The 25,810-nt window shown below is 35.6% G+C and overlaps 1 long non-coding RNA gene across 2 annotated transcripts; it reads left to right on the forward strand.

Moving 5' to 3' along the window:
* Positions 1 to 1,749: 1,749 nt before the first annotated feature.
* LOC149916163 (uncharacterized) lies at positions 1,750 to 19,377 on the forward strand. Of its 2 annotated transcripts, none has more exons than XR_016470589.1 (4): positions 1,750 to 1,834; positions 9,493 to 9,582; positions 12,393 to 12,479; positions 19,315 to 19,377. It is a non-coding gene; the product is annotated as an uncharacterized LOC149916163 (long non-coding RNA). The 2 variants fall into 2 exon arrangements; XR_016470588.1 differs by lacking the exon at positions 19,315 to 19,377 and adding an exon at positions 15,374 to 15,405.
* Positions 19,378 to 25,810: the final 6,433 nt, after the last annotated feature.

Genomic DNA, 25,810 nt, shown 5'->3' on the forward strand with positions numbered 1-25,810 from the left:
GAGAAACTTAACATGAGCCAGCAGTGCGCTCTGGCAGCCCGGAAAGCAAATGGGATCCTGGGCTCCATCAGGAGAGGGGTGGTCAGCAGGGATAGGGAGGTGATTGTCCCTCTCTACTCTGCTCTTGTGAGGCCCCATCTGGAGTACTGTGTTCAGGTGTGGAGCCCTCAGTACAAAAAAGACATGGAGATTTTGGAAAGGGTCCAGAGGAGGGCCACGAAGATGATCAGGGGGCTGGAGCACCTCCCCTATGATGACAGGCTGAGGGAGTTGGGTTTGTTCAGCCTGGAGAAGAGAAGGTTGCGGGGCGACCTCATTGCAGCCTTTCAATATCTGAAGGGAACTTACTCCCAGGAGGGGAGTAAACTCTTCATAAGGGCTGATAATAGCAGGACACGGGGAAATGGTTTTAAGTTAAAAGAGGGAAGATTTAGGTTGGATGTTAGGGGGAAGTTTTTTACTAGGAGGGTGGTTAGGTCCTGGAACAGGCTGCCCAGGGATGTTGTGGATGCCCCGTCCTTGGAGGTGTTCAAGACCAGGTTGGACGAGGCTCTGGGCAACCTGATCTAGTAAAGGTGTATGTTTGGTGGCCCTGCTAGGCAGGGGGGTTGGAACTACATGATCCTTGAGGTCCCCTCCAACCCAGGTCATTCTGTGATTCTGTGATTCTGTGGATCTTTACTGAAGTGGTTTAGATATGGTCAGGTCTAGGTCAGGTCTAAAGTCAGATCAACATCAACAAAGCGTGTAATCTAGTATCTGTGTAGGGTCTTGCTTTACTGTATACTTACTAAGGATATGAAAAAATAAGGCTTTAAAAATATATTGCAACCAGAGTGAAAGAAAAAAATTTTTTCTGAGACTCTTATTACTGCATATCCACCAAAGGTATTCGTCTGCAATTGTAAAATGTCTGCAGTTTCCTTCCATGATCTTTGATGTTCTTGTGTGATGATTCCTATATGTTTGCTTTTTATTTACATCATCTCTTAGGTGTTCAAGTAATGCTCCTGAACTTTGAATGTAATTTGAAATGCTGGTGTTCGAGAATGATATGATCATAGCTAAATTAGGTGCCTCTTGAATAAGGAATGTGTGTTCAGATGTCTGGCAGCAGAGGTCACCCAATTTGTATTGAATTTGAGGAAGGTAGAAGTGAATTGCTGTCCTAGTTTAATATGATTTGCTTCAAAAAATCAATGTCTAAAAGCATTTAACCCTATTCTTTGAACACACAGTATTTAACAGTTGTACCACAAAGTTGTGATATGTGGATTTTGTCACATACAAGGCAGTTTTAAGGCATTGCTTTTTTTTCTCTCTCATTTTAGGCATTGGAAATTCCTACATTTAACTTGTGTGTATTAGTCTCTGGTTCTTCCACCACTTCACAGTCATACATATGTATTTCTCCATTGAATTAGATTATACGGCAGTGGAAAATTTCCCTTTAACACTTATTCCTGTAGGCCTGTAAAGCAAGTACATCTTAGGGTTTGTGGAATGAATTAGCACTATTGGCCCAGTGTTAATTAAGAGAACTTTTCCTTTCTTCTTCAAAGTACCTTGAGCTGCTTGTGTTGATTACAGTCCATAGGATAGAGAGAGAATAGTTCAGTGTCCTTGTAGCAGAAATGCTAAGTCATGGCTTGAAGTAGTGATTGAGCACCTGGTGGGAAGGCAGGGCCAACCCAAGAAAGCTCAGTGTATGCAGTGCACCTGAGTTACCAGGAGTGAAGCCAGGATACACCCCTTCCCAAACCTCATTTAAGGGTTGGCAGTGGAGGTGAGGGGCTCTTGCTGGAGATTCCTGCCTATCTGAGGCCTTCCAAGGGTATGCAGATTCTTTCCTCTGTTTCTGTATCCATGGCTGTTGCATTTGGGCTCACCCTCACTTGCTGTAGCCTAGGACTTTGCCACCCTGCTATCTATGTTGTCCTTTCCATTGCATTATAGCATTAGAGTTCTGTAGGTTTTGGGATTTTTTTTTCTTCTGTTACTTGAATGTATTTGAAAGCAGTAGGGGTGAAATGTTGCTTATTCCTGTTTTTAAGTTAGGAAGTTGTATTTAAGATATGCTTGCATGTATTGATAAAGCACTATTTGTACGTTGTGTCATAAAAAGTGGAAAGATTTTCCTAGAAAAAGCTGAAATACTGAATTCAAATTCCATGGGAAGAAAAGTGATTCTCAATAAAAATGAGGAAAAATACTTATTATCTAGGAAATTCTAAAATGTAAGCACATCGTGCCTTGCCATACAGAACACTGGAAATTTATCTGTTAGTGACTTTTCTTTCTTTTACCTTTTCTTTTCTTCTTTTGCTGTATTCTTGATTATAACTGCTTTAATCCAGCAACAAATGAAGAAAGGAAGGGTGTATTTAAAAAATAGGTTTTCTCTAAAATACTGATTACAAAGTTTCTATTGAAAGTACAAGTGTTCTACATAGAGGTTTGGAATTTTGCTTGCCGTCTTTCATTTAGTTGACAATTTTATGGGCTTCAAACTGATATCTTATAAGAGTTTGCAATTCTGAGGGAAATATACTTTTTAAATTTTAAATTGTTCTTTGTAAAAGAGAAATGCATTCCAAATTTTCTTATTGTTCTTTCTCTGGTACATATCTTAGTCTCTTTAAAGGCCTTTATCTCTAGCTCTTCTCCATGTTAAATGTGACCCATAGGATTTCAGCTGTCTCAGTGAGTCATAATAAAACTTTGTTACATGCTGATGGACAAGTTGTGCTCAAATATCAAAACAACTCCCTGAACTGGTGTTGCAGACTAATTTTGAGCCATAAAAAGATTTTCAGGAAGGCTTATTGTGTTAGTATCAGTGTAAAATAAGGACAACTTGGGCAGATGCATTTAGAATTAGTTGGAACCTTTGCAGCTGAGGCTCACTGTGTAATGCAATTAATACTCCTAAAACTGAACAAGTAATGAGAAAGCAGTGTGCCTTCAGAGAAGGGAGCAGGTAGCATTGCAGCTATTGCTCTGATTTCCCAATCAGTGTCACTTGGCCTTTCCAAGGTTTAGGTTGAGTAATTAATTTTCATCGAAGGCTTGATTTGCTGTAAACATTGTGTAGGCACAGGTGTTGCTCAATGGCATGGGGATATCACCTGCCAATGAGTGCAGCTCACTGACTGGCATTCTGCTCCTCATCTTCTCTCTAACATATAAATAAATATGTAAAAGAAATGTAATCAAGAATTCTTTATGAGGAAGCCACCATATTTTACTCAGCAGCATGATTTCATGCTCAGCTGCTAGTGATTGTAGTGAAACCTGTGGGCAATCAGAAGAGCTAAAGAACAGTAATTTGAAGAAATATCTTTAACGTTTCTCTGTATACAGTCTAAGTATAGGAAAAAGGAAGCAAACTTCAGCAAAAACATATAAATTTAAGACATGTTACTAATACACTTTATAGGGAAAGACTCAAAATAATGTAGAAGTTAATAAACAAGTTTGCTCAATACTAAACTTCTTCTGGAGTAATGAAGGATAATGTCAAAAAAGAAAAGAAAAAAAAAGAAAGAAAGAAAAAAAGAAAGAAAGAGAGCAATGGCCTTAAAGAAACCAATGGAAAAACCTCACTGATTTTTTTCCCATTGCAAACGCATGTACATTCCAGCATTGACAAAGCTAATGATTTTCTGTCAAAAAGAAAGTTGGTAACCATCCTGAAATTGTTTTGATAACTATTTTTTCTGACTTGGAGTTCCTTTTTGGGGGGAATGTCTAACTGAAAATTTATCCAGTTAGGACAGAAGTGACAGGAATGTTGATTCATGAATATTTTCTGTAGTGACACTATAATTTCTTTTTTATTGCAGTGATTTTAATGCTCTATTTACCTTTTTGAACAATTCTGTTCTGTTTTGAATATTATCAATCTAAACTGAATGATGCTTGTTATTTTCCATTTACATTTATCATTACTTTTGTTTCCCTCTTAGTATTGTGAAATTCTTCAGCATAAGGATTATATCTAATTATCCTTAGCATTTTACCTCATCATTCTGTTCCTTTCCTGTATCCTGTATGATAACAACATATGTCTTAGCATAAATCCTTCTTTAATCCCACTGGTACCTTTCATGTTATGAGAAGTTTTTCTTCTCATCCTTTTTATTCCATCTTTTTAAATAGTCAGTGTCCCTAAGAGGAACTTTCTTTTATAATTTATCATATGTTTCCTGCAGAGCCTTTAGAAAAAGTACTTTTTGAAAAGTTTATAAGGAATGCTCTGGGTCACCCTTCTGTACCTGCCTGTGTTGTCTTTTAAGGAACTCTGTAAAGCTGGATCATTCCTGGATCCTATTTGAAAATGGAAGTTGCATTTACCATGTTCTGCTCAGCTATTGAAGGTTTAGATTATCAGATTTAGCTGATAGATGACACATCACTCCTAGAAGTTTAGTAATTTTGTATTTAATTCGTTTTGAACAGTTAGGTGAATAGTTTCTTGTGCAGTTAATCTTTGACTTATTTTATCTGCCTTTTTTTCTATCGTTTCCTTCACTGACATGTCAGATTGGGTGGATCCAGAACTCGTTGTTTTTGAAGAATAGCCCTCATGTCAAAAATCTCTCTAACCTCCTTCATAGTGGAAAGACTGCTTAGCTTTTCTGTTGTGGTCTTAACATTAATTGTTCTATTTTCACTCCTTGATCATCTATCAGATCGACCAACTCTGGCAGGCTTTCTGCTTCTATGTGTTTGAAAAAGCTTTTATTGTTAGGTTTTTTTTAAGCCTTAAGCAAGTTTTGCTTCAAACCTTTTTTGGCCTTCCTTGTTTGTGATTCTATATGGAACTTACTGGAGTTCAAATAAAAAAAAAAAAGAAATTTCAAAGTGATAACTATGTTGAAAGAAAAAAGTTTGCTTTTTCTACTTACCGTACAGTGATTCTCATGTCCCTCAATTTCTTCTGATGGTGCTACACTTCTGTGAATAAGAAATGAAAACAGGCAGTTATACAAGATCCATGGACTTTCTTTTATAGTCAGCATTAAGTCATGAAGAGTAAGATGCATCAGTGTCTGAGAGATGGAGTAACCTAGCCGGAGGGAAAGGTTTTCTTTAAAGCCTGTCATCTATTTTCCTTTTTTACTCCCTTTCCACTTTCAAAAGAGATAGCTTAATGATTGGTCATAAGAGCTTTAACAGCTTACGACTGCAGAGACATAGTCACTGGTTTTTATGTGGCTTGCAGATGTTCTGTAGAGACTAGGAAGCATTCGTATGATAATTAGATAAGCTGGGGTTGTAGAGATATGAATAACCAAGTTTGTAAATACCAATTTGAATTCATTTATTGAGCTTGAGTTTATAAGTTAAATGTTTTTAAGTACTATATTTGAGTTACATTTTACATGTATCTTTTATTTCTGAGCGGAAAGCAAGTTCAGTTATAAACTAGATCTTACAACATCTTCCGTGGGATTTTAAAAGTAAAAAGAAAAAAAAAAATCACTCATTGCATCCCCAATCTTTTTTTCCTTTTTGTATCTTGAAAATCATATTTGGAACGCCGCTGTTGCACAGACATGGCACCCTCTGGCTTTAATATGCTTTTGTGCATCAGAGCAGTAGCAAAACTAAATTCTGATTTTTTTTTTTTAAGATAAACTTTGTGTAATATATCAAGAGCTGCTCAAAACTTTGGGGATGTTTCATGTGACAGGGTAAATCTTTTGAGCTTTCAGTGTGAACTTCACAATTCTTTGCACACTGCTAATGTTTGGAGCCACACATCTGTGCACATTGTCACTCAGAGCAACACAACCTGGATTTGTTAGAACACAGGGAAATTGAAGCACTCAGCCTGGCGGACATCCTTTCTCCACAGGGATAGTTAATCACTTTGCCTATCCCAGTTTTTCATGTGGTTCCAAATCCATTTGTATCCTCCAGGAGGAGGAATCAGCACATGTAAGGTACAGTCAGATTTATGTGTTCCTTCAGTCAGTTTCAAACTGGTTTGTTTCCTTGCAGTTCTCCATAGCAACTATTGCCAAATCTGCAGTGCTACTTCTAATGGAGGTCTTTATAGACAGCAGGAATTTGTTTCTTTATCTTTTTCAGATAGCTGTCAGATCACAAAACTGACGTGAAAAAAACTATGTGAATTTCTTAGAGAAATGCTGTGCAGAAACACTTTCCAAACAGAAGTACTTTCAGCTCACATTTTCTGCATTAGAATTGACATCAGGCTGTTCATTTTCTGATGCTTAGAAGTAATTGAGGAAATTATATCAAACCTTTTTCTTGTGTGAGTAGTCCCAATGCATGGTATTTGATTTTTGAACTCTTACTAGCTCCTCTTTGTCAAATTAAGTCCAGAGCATTTCCAAACCACTTTATTTACAGACATTCCCAAACAGAAGAGAGATGACAGAATACCTGAGGTTTTTAAGCATTCAGTGTTGTTGTACTAGATGTTGATTTGGAAAAGAATAATTTTTACTCCCTAGATGAATTAGGGACAGTGTCAGGCAAAGCTGAACAGTTGATCCATCAGCTACGTGCATCTTCTGTTTGAATGGCCGTCATCCAGCAGACTTCTCCTTATGAAAATAAGCTTAAGGAACCTCTCTATGCAGTTTATAGTAGAGCTTTTTAATCATCCATTGAGAAGAGAAATGCAAAGAAATACGTAAAATTCAGACTGCTCTTGATGTTTCTTTAGCTCTGTTTAGATCTTTGTCTTTATGTCCTTCTGAATCATCCAGAAGGATCAAGGGGTTAATCCCTCTCATCTCCCAGTTTCTCCGAAGTTAAGGTGACATAGATCGACAATAAATACTGGCACCTGGTGCAGCGACAAAGTGTGGTGTAAGAAATGCAAAATAAAAAATGCAAGTATATAACATGATTTTGCATTTCACTCTTTGACTGAAACTGTTCCAAAGGGTAGCAAGGGCTCCCTACAGAATAGGTAGCTATAACATGGCAGACAATGGCTGTAACCTGCAACAGCCAACACTGAAATGGCCTCAGTGACTGCTTGAGTCTTCCCAGAGTCAAAGAATCATAGAATGACTGATGTTGGAAGGGGTCTTTCGAGGTCATCTAGACTGAATACCCAGCAGAAGCAGGTTTGCATAGATCTGCTTGCTCGGGATTGTGTCCAGACAGCCTTTCCCAGAAAAAGCTGTGATAGGAAGGTTATTTCAATTGTGGGAAATTAAAACTAATTCTGATAATTAAGAATGAACAAATAATAAATTAAAATACCATCAAACATAACAATACAGTGAAACTTGGATTTCTAAGATATGTATGTACATATGTATGCAGTTTTACTTATTTTCCTTTTCCTCCCTCCCTCATCCTCCCATCGCTTACTTTTTCAACAGGGGTTAGTTTCATATGCTTAAATCACAACATAAATCTATTAGAAATTCAGTCTTACTTCAGGCTGTCATTCCATTCAAATCCTTTACAGAAATGGGTGACATGGACCTGCCAGCCCTTCTTCAAAAATCTGACTTTTTTGAAGGCCTGAGGCAAACACATGTGACCAGTCGCTAAAGGATTTGGTAACATTCCTGCAGTGCACTAAGTCTCTACCCCAGCAGCTGTTGTTTAGTGATAGATCAGTGAAGCAAAAAATTATGCTAGTATAAAAAATAGATCTTGAACCACAGCTCTCATTCTTATGCCTTTGTTCTGCATTAGTGGCAAACCTCTGGGATTCATTTAGCTGTAATCATTTGTTACTGAGGGGCAGAGCGTCTTTCAGATAGCAGTGATGAAGTCACCTTTGAAACAAGTGCAAATGAGTAGAAATCATTTACCAATCTACCCTCCCAGGATTACACTTGATAACTGGCACATACTCCAAGAGCATGTTCGGAATGCATAACTCAAACATAAATATCAAAAAAGCATTTTACTTTTTTATGACTATTTTTTTCTGAGATGGTTTAATTAGTTTAGTGCCTGGATTTTTAATCCTTTATTCAAGAACAGCAGACATGTAAAGCAAGCACCAGGAGATGAATTTTGTCTCTGTTTACAAAGGAGAAAAAGTCACAGTGTCTACACACAACAGGATACTCCTATATGTATTATTTTTTTCTTTCAGTTAAACCATTTTTTTCATTCTCATTCATTTTCCACAAGTGAGTTATAAAATATGACTTTATTCATTTGTGGTTCACAGAAGATGAGAAAGCTTGTAAGGTAGCTGTGAAAGCATTATTGTTTGCAGGTATCTATACGTTTTTTGATGCTTTTCTGTGTTTTTCATTTGAGTTAAAGCATGCTCAGCACAAACTTGTGTATTTTTAAATGCCTATCTGTAATTTTAAATTCTTTATTCAAGAGAAAAAATTATCATTAATTTAAAGCAGGAGAGGGAAAAGATCAAAGTACTATTTTCAACAAAAGATTCTATTACTGTGAGCTCACTAGTTTTTGTCTGAACAGTGTCATAGTGGTTAGCAAAGAACATAACCTTCAAAGAGGCATTATCTTGTATGACAGGGTGGGGCCTGAGTTACAAAGGCTAATCTGCTTTTAAGAATGGCTTTGTTACATTGGTTATTTTTACTAGACAGCAGCTCCTGTGGTATGTGGTCGTCTTTCTTTATTTGCAATCAAAGCACTCCTAAGAGAACAGCATCACTCAGAAAAGGCATTCTGCCCAAGTTCACTGTTCCTTATAGCTGCATACAGTCTATATCTGTCATTTACTGGGCTAATAAAAATAAAGATTGTGTTTCTTGTGGTGTCACAGCCAAAGCCATAAAATCCGCTTGTATATTTCTTGACTGCATTGAATTGTGCAGCAATGGAATTAGTGGCACCTCTTAAAGTTTGCTTGACCCTTTCAGGATAAGATCCTTCACCAACAGAGTCATATATACTGAAATTTTCTTGCTTATTTTCTTTAGCTTTGTGCTCCAAATGCTGATACAGGGCTTTCATAGGAATTGGTCTCATGGTAGCCAAATGGTCAGTGATGTGTTTACTACACTGGAACTGTTTCTTTAGCACTCACAGGGCTCAGAGGGGACAAAGAAGACTTAGAAGGACTGTGACTTAGGATTCAGTAGCCAGGGAATGAATAATTACATATTTGTGTTAATTTTCTTGCAGATGGTGTTTTTTTGTTGAATAACAGCCCCCTTCAGAACAAAGACTGGATAGCTCTCCGCGGTGAACGAAATGCAATTTTGTTGCTCCTTAAATTCTATTTTCTTCACTTCTCACTGCTGTGCAGTGGTTTCCCTTTTTTCCAGAGAGCTCAGCTGTGTGCTGGGATGGATCTCCAGAAACTGCAGTGTCCCAGTGTTCAGCACAGGCCAAGCCTAAAGCTTCCCTGCTACCAAAATGTTACCACAGGCACCCAATACAGTGGCACAGAACTTCTGCTTTATGCTGCAAATGTTCAAAAAAAGTAAATTAAAGTAGACATTTAAATAAAAGTTTTCAATAGGACTAAATATGTGCTCTTTTTTTTCCTAATAGCTGGATTTTTCTGAAGTGCAATTTAATGCTTACAACTGCAACTGAAATCATGGAAACTGTTCCTTGAATATACTCATGGCTATAAAAAAGGTAAGTGCTTTGAGCACCTCATATTCTGAATATTTAAGTTGGCAATTAAAATTATTGAAAACTTCTGGCAAATTTAGCTTTTCTGTCATTGTAATACAGTGTTCAGCATTAAAGAGAGATAATTCTATAATATACCACTGCTGGTAGCTGTGAAACAGCAGTTAATAAAGCTTTAGAAATACTGAGCTATAACTTCGTCAGAAGGAAATGGTCTCAAGGAAATTAATACTGTTGTGCTCAGCATAGTTCTGTCATTAACCTGTATACTAGAGACCATTATGTGAATTACAAGACCTATGAATAACTTGCAATTTATTGAATAAGATGTGGTCCTGTGGGAAAGCAAAAAGAATACAGTTATGTAATAATGTAATAGTGCACAGAGAAAATAGAGCTGAATTAGGATAATGTGAATGCTATCATGTGTTAGTCAGTGATTGATTAATTAATTGACTTCTCAGTTTCATCTTTTATTATGTGTTGTAAAAACTTTTTGTAGACTGCAAGGACATATGGATATTTGGTCTGTGTTTTGTTTCCCTTCCCCAGAGATGCTGCTTAACTATTTGTTGTACTCCAAAACAAGTGTCATTTTTAAGCGGTTAAGAATTAGTGTATTTTTAAATTACTGAGACTCAGTAACTTATGTTAACCAAACTGTAGTAGGCTAGTTAACCCAACTATTTGAAACAACGTGTCTGTGGGCTAGATGAGCAGTGCCCTATCTACACATAGTATGAAACAGCACATCTTCACATATGCAGTAGTATTAATGGTCCAGCCACTTCTTAGCTGTTATCAACTTCATTTTGCATACTCTATCAGAGACACCTCTGATTGTGTTGAATATGCAAGTTGGCAAACTGCCATTTTGTTTGGCAAACAAACTTCAGGCAAATTCAGACTTCAGTACAATGATTGTCTTCAAAACAGAATAAGTAAGAAATGAACCTCGTATTATAACAATAATACTGGGAGAGGAGTAGCTGAAGGAATCATTTTATATAAGAATACCTATGGAAGAATCTTTCACATTTAATGAGACCTAACTGGTTTACTAGGCATCCTGTTATGCTGAACAACAGCAGAATTAGGAAGCTCTGAAGTGTTTATACATACAGTTTACAATGGTCTGATATAATGATTTAAAAAGCAACCTTCAGAGGCAGTATTCAGTTCGTCAAAAGTAACTTCAGTTACTTAGTTAAACTCCACTGAAGTCAGAGATAGTATAGTGATGAAATTTTAAGAGTAACAAACAAAGTCGAAATGAACCAGAATTAAAAATGAATACAAACCACCAAGAACAAAAACCAGTGTAATTACCTTTGCTAACTACTCTGTTTCCTAGCATCTTAAAAACAAACAAACAAAAGAAAAACAGAAACAAAAACAAACAAAACAAGAGAATAAATGCATTTTATTCCTGTTATGATGTGGTAGATCCTTGATATCTTCTACAGGCCTTCTTGAATTTCCATCTTTTGATTAGGAACCTAATCCATTAGCTGTACCTCCTCTGCAGACTGTTCCCAGCGAGGAGAGGGCGGTTATGCAAAACTGCTTTACTTAACAGTCATTGCTGTGACACGTACAGCTCCCAGACTGTAGATAACAAAAAGTTTTGACTTCAGGCTGTGCTAGTTGCATACACAATCTGTTTTATGACCTTCTTTGTAGGCTTAATTCACTAATTCTGTCATTGTCATAGGGATAGTGGTAGGAGAGCCAGCACTCCTACACTGAATATGAAGCTATTATTTCTAGGAGGTATCTCACATTAATTAGGAGATAGGAATGTAAAAAATGAAGAAGCTAGAGGTCCTGGTCAATTTATATAAAGAAAAAATTTAGAGCCATATAAATTTGCAATTTGTTTCATGCTTGTTATCTAATGAAGACTTTTACTGCAGAATGGGCACAAGTATTTTTGATCAAGGAAACTCTTCTCACTGTAAGCACTGTCTGTTCAGCCTGCCTGCTGATAATATGTGCTTAGTAATCAAGGCTGTAGACAGTGAGAAGCAAAGGAGAATCTTAGGTCTTCCAGTCAACCTGATACACACACATAGCTGTGCTGAACGGCAGAGAGGAAAGAGAATGTGAGGCATTTCTGTACTTCATTGTTTTCTTTGTTAGTCTGAAACATCAAGCACAATATGTTGACCTACGTACTGACCATATTTTTGCTGTGCTTAGGCATACTTTTAACAACTGCTTTAGCTGTTCATTGGTCTGTACGCGTCCCATTCATTCTTTTGAAGCTTACTGCTTCAGGAAAATTGAATGATGTCCTGCCATTCACAGGAAGAGAGTTTAAGAAGGTCTGATCTGTGAAATATTTGTTATTTTAAGGTCCATTATAATTGTTAACCTGATCTGTTTCCTTTCAAATAGTCAAAAATCATAGAATCTTAGAACGCCTTGGGTTGGAAAGAACCTTCAAGATCATTTAGTTTCAATCCCCTTGCCTTGGGCAGAGGCACCAACCACTAAATGCAAACTGATTTTGAACACCTCTAGGGATGAGATGTAAAATTTAATAAGTATTATATATATATATAAAACAGATACTGCTCATGCATCAGTGAAATAAAAATAATGTTATAGATCGAGTGAATTGAAAGGATTTCAGTCAATAGCTCTGCCTGGAAACAACAAATTTAGAGTGCTGATATTAGGTAGTTCAGTGATCAAGCAGGGGTTAGGCAATGTGGTGAGTTCTTCTGTGGAGTGCATGGTAAATGATTTCCAATAACTATTAGTTGTATGATACAACATCAGAATAATAATAGAATTTTTCATACCAGACAGGCAAGCCCTTCAAACCTGTGAAACAGGAAGTGGAAAGTTGAGAAATTGCATTTTAAAGAGCACTTCTAAGGTCAGCTTCTCAGGTATGATCTTTAAAGTATCTAGCAACACTTTAAATTGTCTGCAATTTATAGAAAGGAGTCCTTTAAAGATTATGAACTGCTTTATGTTTTGTTTTTGTGAATGTAAAGGTGATTTATGAATACAGTTCCTTGTCTTTTGATGGTTATTTCTTGTATTAATCCAAGTGAGATATTGCATCTAAAGTCTGTTAATCTTATTTGTTGTTCTTTTTAACCTTTGCAATAATTCTCAATTTTAATAACTTTTTCTGTTGCATCTGACTCTTTGCTATCTAATACAGAATTCAAAGAGCACTCACTATTAATAGTGGATTAAATCAATTTCTAAGTGCATACATTTCCTGTAGGTACTGATCTAATTGCGATCGTAGAAGACATTGTAGAGACATGCCATAGAAAGGGGAGAATTGTGTAAGTTAGAATCCCAGAGACTATGAATAAACGTGTAGATGATTCTTCTAAGTCCTTTTCAATTTAAAGTTTGTTAATCTATATTAATTCATGTAAGTATATCTAATCAAATGCAAATTTAAGCTGTCCCTCAAAATGTTATTTGCACACTTGGTTTTGAAGAGAGGGCACTTTCCTCAACCAAACCTATTACAGAAAACAATTTACTTTTATCCGAGTTCTCTTTAAATATGCTTTAATATGTGTCCTGAGTGCATAAGTAGACTTTAATGGCCTTGATCCACAGGAAACTGGGGCATCTTCCAGTCCTCTGCCCATGGGCACTGGGGCTCTGTTTAAGCTCAACCATTCAGTCCTCATTTGATCTGTATCAGAGCTGCCTCTGTCTTCTATGGCAGTGTTCACCTGCCATAGTATTTAATATGTGCAACTGGGGTGGTTCCCATCAGCTGGAATCTCTAAATTCTTATCCATATTCTAACCAAACATCTTGGTACAGCTTGGTCTAATTTCTTTCAAGTGTAGATCAATATTTAATCTGTGTGTCCAGTGCTAATTAGAATTGGAAACATGATACTATTTTCTCATTACCTGTCTGCTGCCTGACTGAAACAGAGCTGTGAGAAATATTCTAAAAAATTTAGAAAAGCAGTATTTACTATAAAATAAATGGTTTTTAGGTAAAATAATATTCTTCAGGTTGAGGAGCATTTTCTGTATCACAGTATTTATATATGCTCTTTAGATAGTTGTATTGTATAGGATTGCTTCAGGTGCTGAAAAAAAATCCATGTTAAAATAAAGAATTGTAGAAAATATAATTCATCCTAATTTGTGGATTTTAGTGAAAATACTTGACAATTTCTAGTTTAAAAAAAAATCATAACAATTGACTGGCACTCCTACAAAACTAGAAGAAATACAGTTTCTTCTCGTGGAGATATGAATTTATGTTCAGAAGTTATTTAAATCAATACAAAATATTCAACGTTTATTACACTTCTGTGAGCTTTCTGAGTTGCAGTTTTCTAAGTCCTTTAGTACTCATTCCAGATAAAACACGGAGGACAGTCAACTTAGCAGTAAGATGAAATGGTTCACATTTCTGAGTAATCTTCTAGAAATTCAAAAACCTTGTTGATGTGATGAAACAGATTCCAGATAGCAGGTTTGTCCACTTCTGGACTCAAAGGAATCATTATTACTCTCCACTGTACTGCACCAAAAATAAGGAGAAAATCTGTTTTTCTTTGAATCAGTGTGTATTAGGAGTCACCACTGGTAACTGGTCTTAATGTGCTCACACAAACACAATTCATGTTCTTCCTGGTCTACCTTGCCCCTAAAGGATGAATTTTTCAAGTGGCAAAAGAGATGAACTGCATTGTTAGTTAAAAAGTAAGAAAATCATCATAATGCTTGCTTTAAAACCAGTGGAAAATAGCTTGGTCTTGGTTGGGGTCTCATGAATGCAGCTGAAGCGAAAATGCAAATCTTCATGGAAGATTTTCCTACCTGTGAGCTGTTTTCTGTGGGTTTAACCTGCAATCAGAGTATTCTGATCTTCACTTTCAAGAGCTATGTAGTAGCAGTTGAATGTATTATGCTCCCAAACGATTCCTATTTTCTTGCTAAAGTTACCAAATGTATTATTACACATTTATACACGCACATCGTGCTTTGTTCTTTGAAGCTTGCTCAGGGCATAATATTTTGTCTCCAAAACAAGAATGAATTATAGCTTCCAACCTGTCATGTGACATTCATATGTGCATGCACATAGAGATGAAAACATGTTCTGTAAAATAAATACCAAGGTGTTGTAGTTTAACCCAGCAAGTGGCTGAGTGCCACACAGTCATTTGCTCATTCCCCCCTTCCCAGTGGGATGGGGGAGAAAATTGGGGTAAAACAAAAAAAACCAAACTCACTCATGGGTTGAGATAAAACTAATTACTAAAATAGAGAAAAAGAAGAGGATAATAGATATCTATCTATCTGTGTTTATATGGAGGTATATATAACAAGTGATGCACTAGCAACTGCTTACCACCCCCTGACTGATGCCCAGCTAGGTTTCTGAGCAGCGAAAGAGAACAAGATGAGCTCCCACACCCTTCCATACTCCTGACACATGTCATATGGTATGAAATATCCCTTTGGCCAATTTTAGTCCACTGTCCTAATTCTATTCTCTCTCAGCTCCTTGGGCCCTTTGCTGAGAATGGCCTTGGGTCTGTACAACGCTGTTAAACAGCAGCTATAAACATTTTTTTTTTTCCTCTAGAACAAAAGCATAGCATCATACCAAATACTGGAACTGAGACACAAAGAATCAAAGCTTCAAAATGATAGTCCAGCCAGAAAGCATTCAGAAGGAATACCCAGTTCTGCGGTTAAGCTTTCATCCTGCTTTCAGTTACATAAATGAGCTGCCAGTGATTGTATTTTTTGTAGCTATGAGTTGTTTCCATTTCTTTCAGATACACTGCTCTGGAGAAATTGACTGCAAAGGGTAGGTAATTCAATCCTCACTTGTAACACAGATTCAAGTTTAATCACATAAGCAGTCACATTAAAGCTAAGGCCTCTAGTTTATAGTTTTGGAATTATTATTATTATTATTTTTTTTTTCAGAGTAGGGAGGCCTTGGGCAACATTTGACTAAGCAGCTCTTTTCAAAACAGTATGTAGCTGATTCTGAATACCTGTCAGTCTTTATCCAGACTTTATCCATAATCATAGAAGAGATAGTATGACTCAGGCCAGGAAACAGTGAATTAATTTTAGAATATTTCTCCTCAATTGACTCACTTTCAGGTTCTGTTTGCAGCAATGTTCTGCAAAGCTCTGTTTACATTCTATGCTTTTGTCATTTCTTATTATATCAGTATTATAAGGCTTAAGCAGACTGGTTCTTTATTCCAGTTATCAGTACCTTAAACTAGCTGAGCAGGATTAGTTGGCAAGATGATAAGCAAGTCTCTTGTGTTAAGGCTGTACTGGTGATCACTGTATTGCTACTGTTGATGAAAACAATGTTGGAAATTATTCAGCAGAGCAGTAGGAACCACTTGATATCTTCAAAAGGATACTCCAGAGCTAATCTGCCCACCAATTTTAAAGTCCATTATCAGTAATGCTATATCATGTTATGTGTTTAAAGAGAACTTATGAGTAAAAAGTAGTTTTGCATTTGCTTTTTCTCATAAAAAGACAGTAATAGTAGCAGAAATAACTACTCTTACTATACATTTGAATTCATATTTAACTAGCCAGCAAAGAACAATTTTGCTAAAACCCTCACAAAATATTCTGAAATGATCATTCTAAATAATTCAACATGGCTTTGCATTTTTACCAGCATCTCCGTAAACTCAATATGGCATTGGTGATAATTTACCACAATATCAGCAATAAAGTGTCATTTACAATTATTCTTTTAGAGGTTTATTGTAAGTAATGAAATAATTAATTAGAGAGAAATCAGGTTAAATATCTCTAAATGGTAAAATCTGGTTTATGATACCAGTAATTTTCACTGTGAATTCATTTCCTAAGGATGATATGGCTAATAGCTGGCCTTCATGCAATTTTGAAGTAGGTATGTAGTAAACCTGGTGTTTTGCCAAGTTCCCCCTTATGGCTGCTTTCTGTAGCTCACATACAGAATAACAGATGCCAGATTTCTGGGACATATTTTAGTTGTGGCTGTTCCTTTATTTAAAAAAAAAATAATCCATAAACACTGTCTTCATTGGCTGAAAGGGCAAAGTTGTAGTCTGGTGTCTTACTGGTTAAAGAAATTTTGCTTTATTTAGCTTTGGAAAATGTCAAGGAAGAGAAAGTGATTAAGAAGTGTATTGTGCTTCTTACAGAAGGTAGCCATAGTTATTTTCCAGGTATAAACTGACACTTCAATCCTTCATTTCTTCTATATAATGTAATTAAAAGAGAAAATAAAACCTCTTCTAGTAGATTTATTTACTTAAGTTAAAACATAAAGAATCTTTCAATCTGAAAATACTTAGGTGTTAAATTAATATCTAGTAGTCTTTGTTAACACGTAGCTGTGGCACACAGATTTTAATGTTAATAGCTGCTATGCGTTTGAATGTGTTGACAGTTACAAGTGGTGCACAGGGAAGTGCTTGCCCAAGTCTATGACATATGTCAGGGTAAGAAGTCAAGCCTACCGCTTCCCCAATCCCAATTCTTAACTGTAAAAACTCTTCTAGGTAAAAAGGCTAGTGTTAATAACGATGGAACTATGTTAGTCAAGTGTTTTATAGAAACCAGGCCTGGATCAGATTCCTGCTTACAGCAAATTAAAGCAAAAGTGCAACTCAATACATACAGATGGGAAAAAAACTGTACATGAATCAAGTGAGAAGTAATGTAGCAGTTTTCCTCATGGCAGCAAATCTAAGTTCCAGGTATGAAAAAGCATTTGCGGAGTTGAAAAGTGCTAGTTCACCACACAGCACTTCTCGGGAACCGCATGGAATAAACATAATGGAGGTTAGTATCAATAGGAGCTAAGAAAGGAGTGTCAAAATCAGCACTTAAAAACAGCTATTTGCTGGAGTAGGGCAAGTTGCAGATAACTTCTTTTCCAACTACTTCTAAAGCATTCTGTTTCTTCATTATTACCACCATGCTCCTTGTGGTTTAGATGCGTGTGTTCACATACAACCAGTTTTTTCAGCACCCAGTTGCCCAAGCTTCTGAGCTTTGTTCATCGGCATGGGAAAATCTTCTCTGGTGGTATTGATTGTACTGACAGGAGGTCTCTGTGACATTTTGCCTAAAGGTCTTTGAATTTGTTTTAATAAACAATGTGTAATATTGTAGTCACATTAAAATGAACTTCCAGTTTCTGGAAGTTCAGCACTCATCTGTGAGTGGTAACTACTTTGCATTTTCTCACCAATATTCAAAAGTATATTGTGTCTTCAGAATATTTACATTGATAATGATATTTGGTATTGTTAATAATTCTGACGGGGAGCATTGATACACCTGTTATCAGTGAGAAGCTCTTTCTCACAAGTAAGAGAATTATTATGTGGGAAGATGTAACTGTTTCTCAAGCGAATTAGAACGTATGTGAGAAACTGGAAGGAAAGTGATTGTGGTACTTGCTCCCAGTGCAGTTGTACGGAACTAGAAAATGGGAAGTAGTTGTACTTAAAAATGAGTGTTCAGTGTGAGATGATGATGTCTCTGCAAACATCATTTGTTTTACTGCAGAGAATACTTGGAGACTACATGTAAGCCTTTACCAGAAACTATGCTTTTTTGTTCGGTTGTTGATTTTATTTAGGATTAGATCGTACAAAGAAGTAATAGGTGTAGGTTATATAAAACAGGGACTAATCTATTGCTATACTTTAAATTAAACTGTACCTTTCTGTTCGTGTACTCTGTAATATGCATATGGAGATGAGTTACTGTGATGTGTTTCAGTATAATGTTTGTCATCCCAATATTTAGTGGCTTCCAATAATCATTTGTCTAGTACAAAGATCCTTTGTCACCCTTTGAAATGGGCTTAACTTTACCTCTTAGAGAACTGTGAAACAGAAGTGATCACAGTCTATTGATTCCAGAATGAGAAATATTGAGACTAAAGATGCACCACAAAGGCATAACCATCTTTTTGTTCTCATTTTCATGGGCTACTTGACTAGATTGTGACATTTATATCACGTTCGTGTGAAGATGAAGACATCATTCTAAGAACAGAGGTAGTGAGATTGAACAGGCTGAAAGAGCTTTTGCTGGTGAAATGTGTCTGGAAAAGAGTCCCCAGAAATAAATAGAGTAGGTACCTATTGCATATCAGCATACATACATGAACTCAGATAAAAAAAATCAAGGGTCATGATTGACTCCTGATTTATTGTCCTATCATCCAAGTGCTATGGGGTAATACTAGAGGACAGTTTTTTGAGCAATTATGGAGCATGTGCTTCCTCTTAACCAAAGACTTAGAAATAAATAGGCAGGGAATAGATTGTAATGTTCCTTGCTGGTATATAGCCATGTCTCTTAAGTACATTTTCATTAGGCAAAGGCTGTCTTCTTGTATAAAAGCTTGGAAGTATAAGAGCTTTCATTACCTCTTGTAGTTCAAGGTCTGGGAGTAAGTGTTCTGCTGTGTTTGGAAAGTGGGGAGAAAAATGAAAGGTACTAAAATGGTATCTGCCTTTTTTTGTATCATATGTCCTGGTTGTACTCTGTAATCTTAAGCCTTTTAAGACAAGAGAAAAAGGGAATCTAAGGCCATTCCAATACTTCGAAAACTACGCAAGCTCCTCCAAAGACTTTTGAAATACTTTTTTATATATTTCCTGCATCATTTCATACGATTTTAAAGTACTGTATTATTTCCATGGTATGATTGTGTATTTTGTTGTAGCCAGTACAGGTGGGGTCTTGCAGAATTTCCTTGGCGGTATCTTCCATGTTCTATGAGTCAAAGGTCAGCAAATTTCTATATTCTAAGTATCAAACACTAGAATTTTATAGTAAGAAGCTTCAAATTAAATTAGTATGATTTTATTTAAATACATTAATGAAATAAGGAAAAATGTCACATCTCTTCAGCATGTCAGTTGTATTGCCTGTATTGTGTTCATAATTACCGAGTTAGCCTCTTTCTTATTCCATTGTTAAGGAGCTGGAACACTCAGATCCGATTTATCATCTTCCTGCATTCTTGAATTCAGATATTAACAACAAGTAGTTCATTTTTTTTTTTTCACATAAATTGGAATTCCAGATTTAAAATGTGATTATTTGTTTTCAATACTTTAATGTGGTGACAACACAGTAAATTGATGCTTTATAATGCAACATAGGAAGAGTAAAATGATTCTAATCCTTCATTTAAGAAGATGATACCAGTTGTGCTCCATTATCAAATAAGGGACAAGGAATCACTGTGTTATTTTAATATGTTATGAATGTATACTCTCTTAATCATTTTATGTAGAAAATGAGAATTCTCCAAAGTAGGATTTCTCTGTACTGCTTTTTCTTTTTTTTTTTTTTAAAAAAAAAAGGAAATTTGACTCTTTGTGGAAGTAGCATTATATTTCCTATGTTTTGGTTGCTTAACCAAAACAAGAATATCAAAGACCTCACTTATCTGTATGATAAAGAAAGATGAAGTTACTATCCTGTGCAGAAGGGGCTGTCCGTTCTGTGCTTTCTGTTCTGACGTCTTGGTATCACTAAACATAGATTTGCAATTGGAGAGACACAGTCAAAACATGTTCTTCACTGACACTTGTTTACTGAAAATGATATTCTTTAGCATGCTAGCACTAACCTATAAAAAGTGAAGGAGTCTAAACTATTATTCGGTTTCAAGCTCTTCCCATGATTAGGTGGAAGATGGAAAGGTGCCTGGAAAGTACTTCCTGGTATAGCTGGAAATTAGCTGCAGTTTAAGTAGATGCATGCTGATGTCTCTTCTAGTTTTACTTTACATAACTGGTTTTAATTGTGGAGAATAGTCAGGTAAAATAACTTAGTGGGCACATGAGCATGTGAAAACCTGTGAAACTGTGGGGTCAGTACGTCTGTATCTAGGATGCATCCGACTCAGGTGTTGGTGAATACAATTAATCTGCTAGTACTTAACCAAGTAACTGACTTTAATATGCATTATATTTTATTATATCTCAATGTCTTCAGTGTGAGAGGATCTCTTCACCACCACCAAAATACTGTTGGAAGAATTATATGATCATTGTCTATTGTAAGAACTTTTTCTGTATTTTTCCTGCTTTAGAAATCAATAATAAAACACCACTATGAAAATCATCAGATAAGACGGTTTTCCTTTCAAAATTACAATAAGTCCTACTGCAATCATCAAGGCTTCTTTATATTCATTGGCCTCTGAACATCCCTTCTGACTTTTTTTCTTTTAGTCTGATAAGATGATATGGAAATAAGTCAATGAATGCAGAAAATCATCAGCATAAGTTGAGTAATATTGCATTTACTTTTATACAGCTCTCCATCCAGTGAATATTTGCATGGTTTTAGCACAGAAAAAGTACTGCATAGTCATGATCTGATTTTCAGTGTCTCATCTTATTCATTTGATTTCTTGTTCTACTTTAATTCAGAGTTTATTTAGAATTCTTGAGATGAGTTTCTCCACAAAGCTTGCTTCCCTGTTTATGGAAACTAAAGACTGAAACCTTAAGTGACCAAGAGAGGCATTTGCTTATTAATAAACTGGCTTCAAAGACTTGACTTCCTCAGAGGCGCTTTAGGACTGTTACTTGCCTTGAATATTTATAAGATGTATTTGATTCTTATTCTTTATCAATGTGACATACGTATCTTATCAAAGAATGTGACAAAAGTATCTCTTGTAGTAGTTAGGCATAGCTGTGGGAAGAGGATTGACTCTCAAATTCTTATTAAGTCATGATCAGCAACAAAAAAGCTAGTTTAACCACAGCCATATCTTACATTTCAACTGATACCATTTGGTAGAGAATTTTATTCCTTCAGTGCTTTTGTTCAGTATTCATTAAACTTCATATTTAAAAATAAGGTTAGATGAACAAACGGAGACAGTACTTTACTGGAAACAGTTACTGTTTTTCTTCCAGAACTACTTTTAATATTTATTGTATGGAATATAAAGTGACCCACAGCTTAAATCTTAAAGGTATATTAATGTTGCTGTTGATATATATTTTTTTTTTTTTACAAATGGTGTAGTATAGAACCAAATATAATCTATTTCCTTCACATTAAAATAATTTTAAGGTCAGTTCAGGTGGCTATGCATGTTTTCTCATATTTGATTTTTGTAATGTCTGGTTTCTTAATGCTTTTTCTTTGCTGTTTGGTTTTTCTTTATTCTTATTTTAACGTGTCTCTCTTACAAGATCATCTAAGTCAGGAAGATGTCCTTTACCACACTTTTCATTCTTATTCTCTGACCTTTTATTTTTGATGCATTGTAGTTAAAAGTTTCCTATTTAATCTTATCCTGGACTGCAATCTACATTTCATTGCTTCCTGTACTGTAATCGTTTTTCAAACTTACAGATTCATCTAAGTCTCCTTCTTTGTGTATACCAGGCTGCATGAAGCCTCCAGAATCTAATTGTTTTTCTTCTATTTCTTCTGTCTTTCACTTAAAAAAAAAAAAAAAAGTACCGTAGTGTACTTCTGTGAATGCAGAAAAGAAATTATATCCAAAGAGAAATGATTTTCCATAATAATAAGCATGTAGAAACCACTAACAAGCAAACTGTATATAAAGTGCCAAGATCCTGATTTATTTTCAATTCAGTGGTTGAAAGATTTTATCTAAAAAGTGTGTGTGTGTGTGTGTATAGTCATTTAATTAATCTTTCCACTGTTGCCTGGAAGAACCTGAAAAATTTCAGTGTTCATAAACTCACTCAGTATCACAGAAATTATGGTAAACTTCCAGGTTTAGTATTCAAAGTAGTAAAATACAATGATTTTATTTTGGTGACTTATAATAGGAGTAATGCAAAATGAACGAAAGTAAGAATCCAAGTAAATAAAAGATAAGAATAAGTAGGACTTGACTGCAAAAGGCAGAATGTATAGCATTCTTTTGATATCATTTTTCATTTTAATATGCATACATTTTATAGAATTAAAGTTTTATGTCAGTGATCAGTGCTGGATGGAGAAATGTTTACAATTACTAACATGGATTTTAAAGCTTCACTAAGGTTAAAAAACAAAAAAAAGCGTTAGCAAGTTTTTCAAAATTCCTACCTTGGAAGTGGTGATTTAATTCCTCTAGCAGTAGTTTTTGAAACTGACATTATTCCCGGATTTGAAGAGAGCCGAACTGAATGCAGTGGCAAAATAAAGAAACAACTTCTCAAGAAGATGAGAATTGCTATGGCCTTCATTCGTGACTTTTGCAGTCTTTCAGGCATGTCTCTTCCTTTTTCCCCCACCTATTTTTCTTAGACTTTTCTTTGGAGCAGGGTTAGACCATTGAAATTTCAAGTTCCTACCCTATATATTACTGAGCATTTTATACTTTTATCATAAAAAGCATCATGAGAAAAATTACTATTTCATAGACGATTGCACAGATTGGATCAACTCTTGGCACCATGGACTTGGAACTGAAGATATAAAGAAATGCTGGGTTACCAAAGTAGGACAGCATGTTATATATACAACAGCACTGCAGGCTTAGATTTCTTCTCAAAGGAAATCTTGAGACATACGTTCCTTTTGGGTTTTGAATGAATTGCAGTGACTTGAAAGATGCATTGAATAAGACTGCAGGCGAAGAATGGTTCAGGCAAGAGACTAAACTGAGTGCAGAGGACCAAGTAGAAGGAAAGAGAAGACAGATCAAAGCTTAACATGTGACAGACTTCTTGAAAGTATTCTAATATTTAAAAAAAAAAAAAATCTCAGTCATCTCAACTGTTCGTGAAATTGCCAGGAAGAAAACAGCTATTATTGCCACAGAATTGATTATGTTAGTTTAGCACTTTTGTTTATCTTTGGAATATTACACAGATGTGTTGCAAGTTTTGAAAATGAAGGTTGTGTAGTGTGGCTGATATCTGTTCCACATGAACAATGAATTTTTCTTTGAAAGAAGTGGATGAGAGAAATAGATTGGGAGTATGAGACAAGCATAAGTGATCAGAATCAGGTTATTTGTACTGATTGTTACCTATTATTTTTGTTGTGCTATGGAGAGGGATTTAGAAATTTATTCCACAAGAAAGATTATTTAATCCATATTGAGGTTGCAAAACAAGCCATTGATTCCTATATGACAAAAAATAAAATAATCTTTACCAATGCATTCAATATGAAAATATTCCAACCAATATTGTCCACAGTACTTTGGTTTAGCAGACAAAATCTTTTTTTGTAAGAGAAAACATTATGCTGATAGCCCTCTCAGTTTTCCGTATGGTAATCATGAACATTCTTAAAAAACACTTATATTCAAATAAAATGCTGCTTAGTATTTACATAATGCTCCTCTTTTCTTCTTTTATAAGCATTAACTAATGGCTATTTTAAGTCAAGAGCAAATGCTGTAGTTTCAGATGCAGCTACAGGGATTCCCTTAAATTGGAGATTCCAGAATACTAGCTGCAATATGGCAATTTAATGTTGTTGGCTGATAATTGCTCAGACCGGAACCATAGTGAGTTAATCAGATTTCTCTCTCACTTCTGCTCATTTGCTTTAATTAAATTGTCAGCTGAAACCTGCTTTAGATAGTATACAGATTCTATAAATGTATACTAAACAATGAGGCGTTACAAATCAGAGTCCTTTAGTGTAGGAAATAACAGAGGGTAAAACCTGCAGTCTGCAAGCATCTATTTGTGAGACAGGGAACCTGATTTCATGCAGACGTGGGGGATTCCCCTGCTTCCTGAAGTTTTGTGCTTGTAGCTTTTGAAATACACAGCAGACTGAAAAAGCCCTCAACCTGATGAATAGTGGTAAGATTTTTGCAATGAGTGAAGTCTTCATAGCATTTTCTCCTTCCCACTGGCATCCTGCCTGGTCCTAATTGGAAGAGACTGCCTTACTGCGCTGCACTGAGGCAGAGTAGGCTACATCAGCTGTAAGCCACCCCTCAGAGAAGAATATCAAATCTTGCCTTGAACATGTTTCAACAATTACACATATCACTGTGCATTTGTTTTTGTAAGAAAATCTCTTATCCCAGAAGTACTGTAAGTACTATGGTTTGCAGAGATAGCCACATTAAATACATAGTTTTCATAGAACAAATGAATAAACAGCTGCTTCCAGCAAGGGATCATAGTAGTTTTGTTGCTAGACTTCTACCCAAGGGCTTTTCTTTGTACGTGTATATATTCAGGCACAAACACACACCTATTTTAAGAAACACATAAAATACATACATATACACAATTTTAATGTCTATATTACATGTTGTAAACTATCAACTTTTTAAACTGTGCTTGGAACTGCAGATTTCAGAACTCAGAATTTGAATGATGTGTTTATGAACATGAAGGAAATAGTAGAACCCATAAGTCATACAAGATCGTATGCTAAGTTAAAAGTATTCTTTAGGGTACCTAGGAAGGTTATATTTGGAAATAACAGAGGAATTATACACAAGTGTTTTAGGAATTAAATATAACTATGAATACATGTATTTGTCAACTTGTGATAATTCATGTTCAAGTATAGTAGCTAACATGCAATACTACACTTTGCAATAGAATTCACAATATTTAAGAAAAGCCAAAATTTTCTTTTGTTAGTACCGCTATCATCATTTTTCATGTTATACTTCATGAACTAGAACAAAAAGTTTTAAAGAGCAGTAGCTGCCCTTAACTATCTCTTTAATACGAAAATGTTTATCATACTTTCTCCCTAGGAGAGAAAATTTTATCACAGGAAATAGAAATAATTTTCACTTATCTCCTAATGTGTTTTAAACTTGTTCAGCACTTTACACTGAAAGAACGTGTTCAGAGAAAAAGAACTGAAGTACAATTAAATACAAAGGAGGTCGAGGAAAACAAGAAAGGAGAAATGCTGGTTGGAACATATGCCACAGAAGAAGCTCAGAACAGACAGAATTTTAGTCTCAAACAGTAATATACAGATGAGAAATAATGTTTTAAGTTTCTTATATGTTGAACCAATATTATCTTCACTATTGTCATCTGTGCCATAAGCCTTGGGTCTCAGAGAGACTTGCTTTGTTGTTGCTGTTCTTGGAAAATTACCTACTACAATAGCAGGTTTTCTTCTCTGGCAAATACGGTCTTCTTTAGAATGCTTTCTACAGCCGTAATAATATGATTATTTGAACACAAGAAGTGAAAAATTACCTGTTTCGTAATAATCAGGAGCTCTTATTA

This window comes from Phasianus colchicus, chromosome 13, assembly GCF_987193195.1.
Source record: "Phasianus colchicus chromosome 13, bPhaCol1.hap1.1, whole genome shotgun sequence".
Lineage (NCBI taxonomy): Eukaryota > Metazoa > Chordata > Aves > Galliformes > Phasianidae > Phasianus > Phasianus colchicus.